This window comes from Perissodus microlepis, chromosome 20 (assembly GCF_051167445.1).
Source record: "Perissodus microlepis isolate ML-2025 ecotype Zambia chromosome 20, ASM5116744v1, whole genome shotgun sequence".
NCBI lineage: Eukaryota > Metazoa > Chordata > Actinopteri > Cichliformes > Cichlidae > Perissodus > Perissodus microlepis.
This window is the reverse complement of record NC_140480.1, coordinates 12068582-12080238: the sequence shown is the minus strand read 5'-3', so window position 1 is coordinate 12080238 and position 11657 is coordinate 12068582. Positions and strand designations below refer to the sequence as shown.

At 43.6% G+C, this 11657-nt stretch overlaps 1 long non-coding RNA gene across 1 annotated transcript; it reads left to right on the top strand.

Moving 5' to 3' along the window:
* Nucleotides 1-95: 95 nt before the first annotated feature.
* LOC146364190 (uncharacterized) lies at nt 96-907 on the top strand. The gene is made up of 3 exons (XR_014799047.1): nt 96-229; nt 330-391; nt 486-907. It is a non-coding gene; the product is annotated as an uncharacterized LOC146364190 (long non-coding RNA).
* Nucleotides 908-11657: the final 10750 nt, after the last annotated feature.

Sequence of the window (11657 nt, the reverse complement as noted above, 5' to 3'; positions counted from 1 at the left end):
CAGCCGCTGCTCCGCCGTGTTGTACCTGTTTGTACGTGTTTTTAAGTGTCTTGATGTCATCATGTCTAACACACACCCTTTATCTCCTCTCTGCAGCTGGACCATTGCATCCAGCCTGCCATTATCACCAAAGACATCTGCATGGTCTTTTACTCCCGAGACGCCAAGTTGTCCCCACCTGTTCTCTCAAGAACCTCTTTGGGACTGGATACTCCAAAACTCCAGACTGGTAAATCTGGGCTGCTGCACTGTGGCCATCTCTGTTTCACAATCAAAGATATCTGCCCTGTTACAAAGTTTCCTTGTTCATAACTTCTGCTTCATTATAGCAACCGAGTGACTGGGATCTACGAGCTGAGCTTGTGTAAGATGTCTGACACTGAAAGCCCAGGTAGGCGGCCATGAAACATGTTTAAAGAACAGCAGCTGTTTTATCATAATTCTGTGGAGAGCTTCATCCTAATGAGGGCTCATGTCCGGAGCAGGGATGCAGAGGAGGAGGAGGAAGGTCTTGGACACATCAGTGGCTTACGTGCGAGGAGAGCCTCGCTGGCTGGAGGCCCAGAGGAGATAGCCTCATCCTAGAGCAGCGGTCCCCAACCCCCGGGCCTCGGACCGGTACCGGTCCGTGAGTCGTTTGGTACCGGGCCGCGAGAGTTGAGGCTCGGGTGAAAAATGTATGGTTTTCAGGGTTTTTATCGGTTTTCAGCGTTATTTTGTTATCGTTTTTATCGTTAACTCGGTTTTCCTGGGTCTTTTCACGTGTGTTATGAATAAATCTTCTTTTTTTTCGGTACCGGTACTGGTTTTATTTTGTTGTATTTATCCGCAACACCTTAAAGGCCGGTCCGTGAAAATATTGTCGGGCATAAACCGGTCCGTGGCGCAAAAAAGGTTGGGGACCGCTGTCCTAGAGCACCAGTGGGAGCTAGAGAAGATGGAGCAACTGCAGGAGGTGGGGCCTTAAAAGATTTATAAAGAAATGAATCTCTGTTTAATATCGTAGAGGGAAAAAGACTTTTCAACTCAAAGACCAAAGTGCTATTCTAAAAAGTTTTTTTTAGAGTACAGACTTTACATGACTAACCCTCCCCTTTTCTCCCCACCTCACATTTGCCCCCATCCTTCGTCCAGGTGGATGAAAAGACCCGTCACCTTCTGGCGCTGAGAGAGAAGCTGGGAGAGGCGGCTCCCGTGGGAACAGCTCCCACCTCCAAGTCCCTGAGCGAGTCTCTGTCCCCCAGTGTGAGCTCGGGTACTCTGTCCACGTCCACCTCCATCTCCTTGCAGATCTCAAGCACCACCTTTGAAAGCGCCATCACGCCGAGCGAGAGCAGCGGCTACGATTCCGCTGACATGGAGAGCTGGTGGATCGTGAGAAGGAGCTGGCCACCAAGGTGAGAAAAACGTCGGAGGCAGGATAGACGTAAAACTCTCCCAGCAGATCTAAGCTGGCGAGGCGGCGTGGCAGCCTGACGAAGAACTGATCGGGCGGAGCGGTACGCGGGAAAACCACCGCTTCCATCCTTTCTGAAAAGCCTTTGAAAATACAGAAAATACCAAGTGTTAAAACTTATTAATCATTGTGATTCTTGACGGTTTTCTCTTGTAAGTAGACTTGTGGCTTAAGTCTCTTTTCATGCAACTCAAACGTTTAAGTTCCACAGAACTTTTGCCTCCCCGCTTCCCTCCAGCAACCCCGCTGCCAGCTTAGCTTTCCTCCTCTCTATTCCCTCCCCTCAGCTTTTTGTGTTTTTGTTTCGATGACAATGTTTGGGTCTAATTTTGTTCCGCTTGGTTGTCATTCCCAAACTCCCCTAACTAAGTAGCATGTTGTAGTAGTCTACTTGTGTGTGCACGACTCTTTAGAAACTTTCCGTTTGCCAATCATCTGTACAAAAAAAATGTCTCTATCAGTTTTATTTGTCTCCTGAAATGAGTTTCATTCTATTTTGGGTTTTTTTGTTGTTGGTTTTTTATTAAATTAACATGCTCGCATGATACCTGCAGCAGTCCTCAGGAGAAGACCAGGTTTGCTCAGTTTCAAACAAAAAACAAAAATGAACCAAATCAGACAGCTTACATCTCCAAGTGACGTGTTAGTTTACGCTCTGCTACCTAAACTATAGCTGCTAATAGATTTATAGGGTATTTTTCTTCTCGCAGTGAATTTGCATCAGGCTGAACCGTCTCTGAAACAAAAACTCAAAGTGGGAATGAACTTTGACAGGAGGGCCACGCCCGATTTCCACTGTCATCCACGTCATACTTAGATCCTCCTCAATCTGTGTACATACGCCGCCTCTAAACCCCCGAAAGTGCCAGTGTCAGTTAGTGAGTCAGTAAAATACTCATGCATTTGTGTTAACATAAAAACTGCAGACTAACTAGAGACAAACAAGCGCGGATCGCTTCATATCTCAGCAGTTTAAAAAACAAACAATGACCGATTGTTCCTGCAGGAGTAGATTTGGGCCCCTTTTTGCTTTTTCATCCCAAGGAAAAAAAACAGGGTTACAAGGAGATGAGGACGAGGACTAGGAGGATGAAAACAAACTAAGGAGAGAACTTGATTTGTACATGCAGTCTGTTCTGGGATCAGTGTGGTAGTTAACCCTCATTTAACACATTCCTCTCTGCTCCTCTAGCTCGCTCTATCTCACTGAGAATCAGAAAGCCTTGACATTTACTGCTATTAACTTTACACTCTTCTTGTAAAGACGCAAAGAAAACACAGTGAAAAGGTTAGAAGGACTTAAGGAAAAAGAATGAATGAATGGTTTAATAGAAGGAAAGAAGTTAAAGGGACTACATATTCAAAGGTCTTATTTCTGATACTACCCCATGAAAATATTTGCTCTGTGTGCCGTGCTGCAGCTGCTACATTCGGCTTCGGATTCACTTTTTGGCACCTACGCCTCTCGAGATGTGTTAATGCAGAAAGGTATTGAAAAACTCTGGTCAACCAACCAGCAGTCTGCCTGCTGTGTCGTATGAAATGGATGGAAGGAGAGGTACCAACTGTCTGTTACATATAGATAAAAAATAAAGCTCTGACGTGACCTCGGGTCAGCCAGCCTGACGGTCAGAGAAACAGAAACGTGCTGGATTGTGGATCTCTGAGCTGCACATCAAAGATGCACCTATGCACAGATCAAGTCTGAAAAGTGCAATGTACCTCATATACATGTTGATGCGAAGCGCTGCCAGAGCAAACGTTTCCACTGCATTTGCAGAGGTGTTTTTATTTTGGATTGTGTATTTATTGTTTGCAATCTTTAAATATTAGTTTGCAGCTCTTTGCACATATTAATAAAAGGTTCAACTAACTGATCAAATAAAGTCTGTGCGGTTTAGTTGTTCCACTCATATTAAACCAAATGATGGTGTGGCGGCCTGTTCTAGTGTGAACTAAGAGAGGCTTTGAATGTAAGAGAGCGGGGAAAGGAAAAGCAGACCTAACATGTAACCCCTGCAGCTCGACTGAGGAGGTGAGTTACATTAGTGCTTCCTCTTTATTAGAAAGCGGTTTGAGTGAATTAGAAGTCTGTTATTTTTTTGGAGGAGATCTACTCATTAGTCATGCGAGGCATCCATCTGAGCTCTATCAAAATAAAGGTGTATTTGAACTCATTTTAATTTTTTCTAATATCAGAGATATAGGACTATACAAAGTAGCTGGTGACATCTAAAACGACAGCAGACTTATTGTGTCTTTCTTCACCTCATCACTTTTTTCTGTGTGTTTATTTTTCTGTTGATGCCTGTGATGGACCGAGTTGAAAAACAGGAGGAGTCCCAGGAATTATTAGAAAAATATAGTTTCCATTTATTTAACCCCCAAAATTATATTTACAAGAGTAATGAATGTTGAGCTCATAAAAGAGGTCAAAGAAACAAAACTGAACTCAGGCAAAGACTGCAAACTTAACAAACCAAATGACTGCTACAAACAAACATAACTGACCTAAAACATGAAATGACATACAAAGGTATATATAATGGCTGATCAGACCATTGTGACACATGAGGGGTAACAAACAAAACACAATCATAAATCACAAACAATGCAGTACAATCTAGTTTGTTAATAAACTAAACACCAAAGAAGAAAATCAAAAACCCCATTAAACCCTAAACTCAAATATTTAATTAAATACAAATACTTTGTTTTTAAAGTAAAGAAAACACACATTCCCCCTTCAGCAGGAAGTGGTGGTGTGGTCCAATTATCTTCCTTTGCATTTAATGGTTTCAAACCCTGGCTACCATCTTTTGTCCAGCAACGACTTTAGAGTGTGGCCACGGGTTTGGCCATCACACACCCCCCCACTTCTGGATCTTCCATCAGGCAGCGAGAGAGGTAATCAGCAGTGGTGTTGTCTTTACCAGGGATATAGTGAACCTTAAACCGGTATGGCTGCATAGCCAGATACCACCTGGTGATTCTCCCATTAGTGTCTTTCATTCTTTCCAGCCACTGCAGGGCTTTGTGGTCAGTTTGAAGGATGAATTCTCTTCCCAGCAAATAATATTTGAAAGAGTCAAGTGCCCATTTAATGGCCAAGGCTTCCTTCTCAACCGTTGCGTAGCGGCTCTCCCTTGGTAGCAGCTTACGGCTGATGTAAGCGACAGGATGTCGATCCTCTGGTGGTCCCTGCAGAAGCACTGCTCCCAAACCCCTTTCAGAAGCATCAGTCTGCAATGTAAAGTCTTTTGTGAAATCTGGTGAGTGCAGAACAGGGTTCTTACTCAGGGACTGGCGAAGGTCTTTGAAAGCTGCAACGGCTTCAGCTGTCCACCGAATCTTATTGGGACATCTTGAGCCAATCCTGTCCGTCAGTGGGGCTGCTCTAGCTGAGAAGTTGGGAATGAATCTGTTGTAGAACGCAGCCATGCCGAGGAAGGATCGCAGCTGTTTCCTGGTTTGTGGAAGAGGACATGATGCAATTGCATTAATTTTGTCAACCTGTGGTTTAATTGTCCCACCTCCAACAGTAAACCCGAGGTACTGGACTTCAGTCCTAGCAAGAGCACACTTTGCTGGATTGATGGTAAGGCCTGCGGAACACAGCCGATCCAGCACGATCCTTAGGTGATCCACATGCTCTTCCCAAGTTCCACTGAAAACAACAACATCATCAAGGTACGCACAGGTGAATGCTGAGAGCCCACAGAGTATCTTATCCATTAGTCTTTGAAATGTTGCTGGGGCCCCATGCAGACCAAATGGCAAGACTGTGAACTCGAACAATCCCCACAGAGTACGGAATGCTGTCAACTCTTGAGACTGTTTAGTGAGAGGTACTTGCCAGTATCCCTTGGAGAGATCAATGGTCGTTAGATATTTTGCCTTCCCCAAACGCTCAATGAGATCGTCAATGCGTGGCATCGGGTAAGAGTCAAATTTTGATATGGAATTGAGGTACCTGAAGTCAATGCAGAAACGTATCGTGCTATCCTTTTTTGGAGCCAACACAACAGGGTTGCACCACTCACTTGTTGAAGGTTGGATGATTCCAAGAGACAGCATGAGGTCCACCTCCTCCTTTAACTCCACCAGGAAGCGTTCCGGTATCCTGTAACTCATACGCTTCACAGCTGCATCAGGTTTTAAAACAATGTCATGCTCCACCAGACTCGTGCGACCTGGGTACTTTTGAAATATGTCTGAATTAATCAGAGGTGTTACCTGAGACTGTTGCTCACTGGTGAGATGGCTCAGGTCCAGGACAGAGACTGTTACTGAAGGCAAGTAGTCATTAACTTCCTCCTCATCCACGCTGTGAATAAGCAAACCCTCCGTTTTATTCTCAGTGCGTGGAATCCATTCCTTAAGAAGGTTAACATGGAGCACTCTACTCCCTCGCTGGAGACCTGGTGTGGAAACTTTGTAGGTAGTAGGTCCAAGTTTCTTCTGTACTTCAAAGGGTCCCTGCCACTTTGCCAGCAACTTGCTGTCAGAAGTTGGCAACATTACCAAAACCTTCTGGCCAGGGACAAAACTCCTGTGGCGAGCTTTTTTATCAAACAAAGTCTTTTGTTGCCTCTGAGCAGCTGCCATATGGCTCTGAGCCAGTTCACTCATCTGCTGAAGCTTTTCTCTCATATGAATGACATATGAAATAACATTGACCGATTCCTCTTTAACTTGCTCTCCCTCCCATGAGTCCTTTAGCAGGGTCAATGGGCCTCTCACCTCATTGCCATAAAGAAGCTCAAACGGGGAGAAGCAAGTGGAGGCTTGAGGAACTTCCCTGTAGGCAAAAAGGAGGTATGGCAGCCACTGGTCCCAATCAGACCCTGTATCATTGACAAACTTTCGGAGCATTTGTTTGAGAGTTTGGTTGAAGCGCTCCGTCAGTCCATCTGTCTGTGGGTGATAAGGGGTTGTCCGCACACTCCTGATGCCTAACAGCTTATAGACCTCTTTCAACAGTGTGGACATAAAATTAGTGCCCTGGTCAGTTAAAATCTCCTGTGGGAATCCAACCCTTGAGAACAGTTGAATCAATGAGGAAGCTACAGTTTTTGCTTTAACAGTTTTTAGTGGAAAGACTTCAGGATACCTCGTAGCATAGTCTGTAATGACTAGCATAAAGCGATTTCCAGATTTACTTGTTTCTACAGGACCAACTACGTCCATGCCAAGACGCTGAAATGGTATACCAATGATTGGGAGAGGTTGGAGTGGTGCTTTGGTGGGGACCCTAATTGAAGTCTTCTGACATTGAGGACAACTCCTGCAAAACATAGCAACATCTGAGCGCAAAAACCAGGCCAGAAAAAATATCGCTTGATGCGAGCGGTGGTCTTATGCTTCCCCAGGTGGCCAGCCCAGGGAATAGAGTGCCCCAAAGTAAGCACTGTTTCACGGGCTACTTTAGGGACCACTAACTGTTTAACCTGGCCGTGCTGGTGGTATAAAATGCCATCTTGCAGAATGTACAGCTCTTTATTTGTGTCAGATTCAACAGAGTCCTTTTCCTTAGCCCTCAGCAACATGGCAGACAAAGTTGGATCAGCCTGCTGCATTTGTCTAATGTTTGTAGGTACTGAAAAACCTAAAGGCATATCTGGAGCAGCCTGAACTGATGTATTTCCAACAGTGTGTTGAAATTTTTCACTTCTTCTTTGACTGCGTGGCTTCCGAGACTTCCCGGGTTCTGTCTCTAGTTCAGCCTCAAAGAAGGGTAAAGCACTGAGGGTTGCATAATGCTCATCCTGATTTTTAGTTTGAGCCCTTGTTATAGCAACATTACACTCATGTACTTCCCTCAACAGATCATAGATGACTGGCAGATCCTCCCCAAGAACTACAGGATAGGGCAGATTATCAGCTACACCAACCTTTAACAGATAGGGTGTCCCCTGCACTTCAATAAACAGATCAGCAGTAGGGTATGGTCTTTCATCACCATGTATACAGCAAACTGATATGGTTTCAGAGGAGCATGTGTAATCGTTTGACACATATTTCCTGTGTACCAGAGTCTGTGTGCTGCCAGTATCTATTAAAGCATTAATTTCTTGTCCATTAATCTTAACTGTGGTGATTTTATTTGACTGCTTTCTCTCAGATGTAATATCCACATTCTGGTGAGGCACAAAACACATCTGAGATAATTTGCTTTGATTATTAGGACACATGGGCTTAGTGTGACCTTCCTGTCCACAAAGGTAGCACACTGGTGGCCTTTTACCTGGCTTCAAGGTATTCAGAGGCTGCTTTTCCCTTGTAAAGGGCTTACCCACACCCGTCGCTGACCTCTGAGGATGCTGAGGGGGTTGCGACCGACGTGAATCTCTGGCAGCCTTCCATGCACTGTTGCTCCATGGCTGACTCTTACTTCGGGCAGCTACAAACACATCAGCCAGGGTGGCAGCCTCTGCAGCAGACTTTGGATTATGCTCCTTAATCCAGACCTGAAGCTCAGGACACAGCATTCTTAAAAACTGCTCCAAGATAATAATTTCACCAACTTCTTTTACAGTTCTGTTTTTTGGCTGAATCCATTTTTCATAAAGTTCTTTCAGTCTTGCATACAGTTCCTTGGGACTCTCATCAAAAACTTCAAGACAGCGAAATCTTTGCCTGTATGTTTCTGGGTTTATATCATATTTTTGCAAAATGGCAGCTTTTACCTTATCATATTGCAGTGAATCGTCCACATCCATATTAACATAGGCACTTCGAGCCTTACCAGTAAGAAGAGGAATGAGGTGAAAAATCCAGTCTGACTCTGGCCAGCGACAAGCAGCTGCAATTCTCTCAAAAGTGGTCAGAAAATGTTCAACATCATCTTCAACAGCTAGTTTCTCTAGTTTAGGATGATGAATATGCACAGACTGACCTGTTAATATGGAGGCTGAGCCAGAACCCTCATGCTGAGATGTTGCTTGTGTCTGATAATCAGCTGGAGTTTCAACAGGCTCTGGATCAGTTGATGTGGGCTCTGGAAGTGGGGTGGTTCTGGCCTGCACTTCCATTTGCAAAAGCCGAAACTGGTGTTGCAAACTCTTAAAACGCTGTTCTTGCAGTATAGCATCCTCTCTCTGCTTTTTATCTCGAACTTCCTGCTGTCCCATGAAAGCCTGAAGAATCCCAGCAATATCAAGCAGAGTTGGCTCCCTGGTATCCTCTCCTTCAGTGTCTCCAGCCACAACTGAAATTCCTTCTTCCATCTCCCTCTCTGGCTGCTGCAAGGCCTCTTTGGCCTCCATTTTATTTCCTCTCTTTGGGCGCACAGCATTCTGCATGGCTCAAAAAGTTTGTCAGGGGACAAAAAAGGGCAGAAAAATGCAAAAAAAAAAATCCTGTCTCCTCAACTGAAGGATCCCACTTCTGACACCACATGTGATGGACCGAGTTGAAAAACAGGAAGAGTCCCAGGAATTATTAGAAAAATATAGTTTCCATTTATTTAACCCCCAAAATTATATTTACAAGAGTAATGAATGTTGAGCTCATAAAAGAGGTCAAAGAAACAAAACTGAACTCAGGCAAAGACTGCAAACTTAACAAACCAAATGACTGCTACAAACAAACATAACTGACCTAAAACATGAAATGACATACAAAGGTATATATAATGGCTGATCAGACCATTGTGACACATGAGGGGTAACAAACAAAACACAATCATAAATCACAAACAATGCAGTACAATCTAGTTTGTTAATAAACTAAACACCAAAGAAGAAAATCAAAAACCCCATTAAACCCTAAACTCAAATATTTAATTAAATACAAATACTTTGTTTTTAAAGTAAAGAAAACACACATTCCCCCTTCAGCAGGAAGTGGTGGTGTGGTCCAATTATCTTCCTTTGCATTTAATGGTTTCAAACCCTGGCTACCATCTTTTGTCCAGCAACGACTTTAGAGTGTGGCCACGGGTTTGGCCATCACAATGCCTTTCAAACAAAACTAGCCATGATATTTTCCACCTTCCCCCTCTGACAATTAATATCAGTTAACCCCGCCCCCTTTCAGATTTGTTCACCAAAAGAAAATAAAAATAAAACGTCATTAACGCTGTTTATTATTTGTCAGACCGGTTTCATTTTCATGCTTTGTAAATATCTATGTTGTATGGAGCTTGAACTAAAATGTAAATATGTTTACTGTATTTGTAATAATTATAATCCATTAGCTGTACAGCATAGATGTGTCATGCAGATATCCTAATTCTGTGTATGGTAATCTTGCACCATTGAACTGTTAGTGAATGAGGCAACAATAAAAGTGGGAAACGTGCATTAGCAGATCAAGTGCTGCCTGCTTATTTCCTGCTTTATGTGAGCTTCTGCTGTAGTTTATTATGTGCTTTTAGCCCCAAGAAACCACCCTGTGGCGCACAATAAGATCTTCTGATGTTTGGTGTCATCTTCCTGTGATCTCCTGTGAACAGGTGGATTCATTCATTTCAAGTTTATGTATGTAGCACTAAATCACAGCAGGCGCTGAACACTGTAAAGACTCTAGAATAATTATGGAGGCACAACATTTAAAGCTCCTGTCCTTCCATCCCACAGACCTAAAAGTTAGTTATATGATAAACAGCCCCGTGTTTGTTTACTTGATTTGTAAAATGCAAAGTGGTGACTTTTTCTCTTCAAGTACGTCCTCATATGGAGACAGTTTTTTTTAATGGCCCAAAACAAGTCATTGTTTACAAAAATATACATTTTATTCCGCAAAATGAGGTAAACAGTGAAGAAAAGTATGAGAAAAGGGAGCATAGGATCTCCGGAGACTGTGGCAACTAGAATTATTGTATACGTGTGTGTATTAAGGACTGACACAGACAAAGAATTAATCATACAATGAAGCAATGTACTTTTTAAATGTTTATTAAAACCATTCAAGTATTGAGTCATGAATAAAACAGCAACCTCTGATCTGCTAATTGGGAAACAGAGGATGTCAGTGTATGTTTCAGTGCTAGTTGTACAAATTGAGTGAGATGACTTTACATTTGAATAGATTCGATTACAAGTTATATTTGGTTCTAATTGAATGAGTTCAATTTGATTTAAATCAAGCCAATTCACAACATATAAACTTGAAATATATGGTAAGATAAAGGTTGTGCAATAATACAGAGGAAGCCCAAACGATCAAATGACCCCCTATGAGCAAGAAAACTCCATTTTCGGCAGAACCAGAATCAGGGAGGGGCGGCCATCTGCCTCCACCGGTTGGGGTAAGAAAATGAAACGAAACTATAGGAAGACAAAGAGGAAAGATGTTCATGATATATATGAAACTTTCCGCTAGCCCTGACTAAAATATTGTTTTTGACAGGAAAGTATTGTTTCATTCATGTTTATTCCATGAGGTGGACAGCAGGAATAGAACAAACCAGATACTAAGAAATAAAGTATACAATGAAATATTCTCGATATGCTAAAATTCCCACTGAGACTGGATAAGATTATTCTAAAACTGGTCAAAATACAATTCTCTTCATGCACAGAAATCCCACCCAGTCCCACAACCCAGGACAAATATTCCTTGTGTGTTCTTGAGCTGGACAGAAATTCCTCTTGCTGAGCGGGGTCCACGCCAGCCTCGTGTCAGGCAGACGAGGAGCCTCCTGTCCCAGTCTCGTCCGTCAACTGGGTCCATCACATCCCAACCCAGTTCGCATTCTGCATTGGAGTCCGTCGCTCGATACCACCGCGGCTCCCCTCACGTCATCACCTGTAAGTAAAAACAAATAGGAGCCAGAACCATCATCCCGGAAGCTGCCCTGGCTTATAGCCATGGCGACCCTCTCCCAACACGGCTGCACCCAGTGAACAACAGTGAGACACTACTCACAAATGCAGGCAGTATACATCTGCCCTGATGTCAATCACACACGTTGTCTCCTACTGTCGCCGTTCCTGCTGTCGGGACTGGGTCACCACATCACGCTGACCGGTCTCCAGACGAGGCGTCGCACCCCCCACGATCACGCAGCGGCTCCCTCTTTTCCACCTGGCCTTCATGCGTTCCTCTTCCAATCTAGGGCCTCTCTCCTCCCAGTGCTCAGCTTGCTTCCTTTTAATACGACCTTTAAACAGCTGAAAGGACACCTCTGGACACACCCATGCCTCAACATGTGATCACTATCAGCTAATTTGTCCCATTGCCAGCCAATCCACAG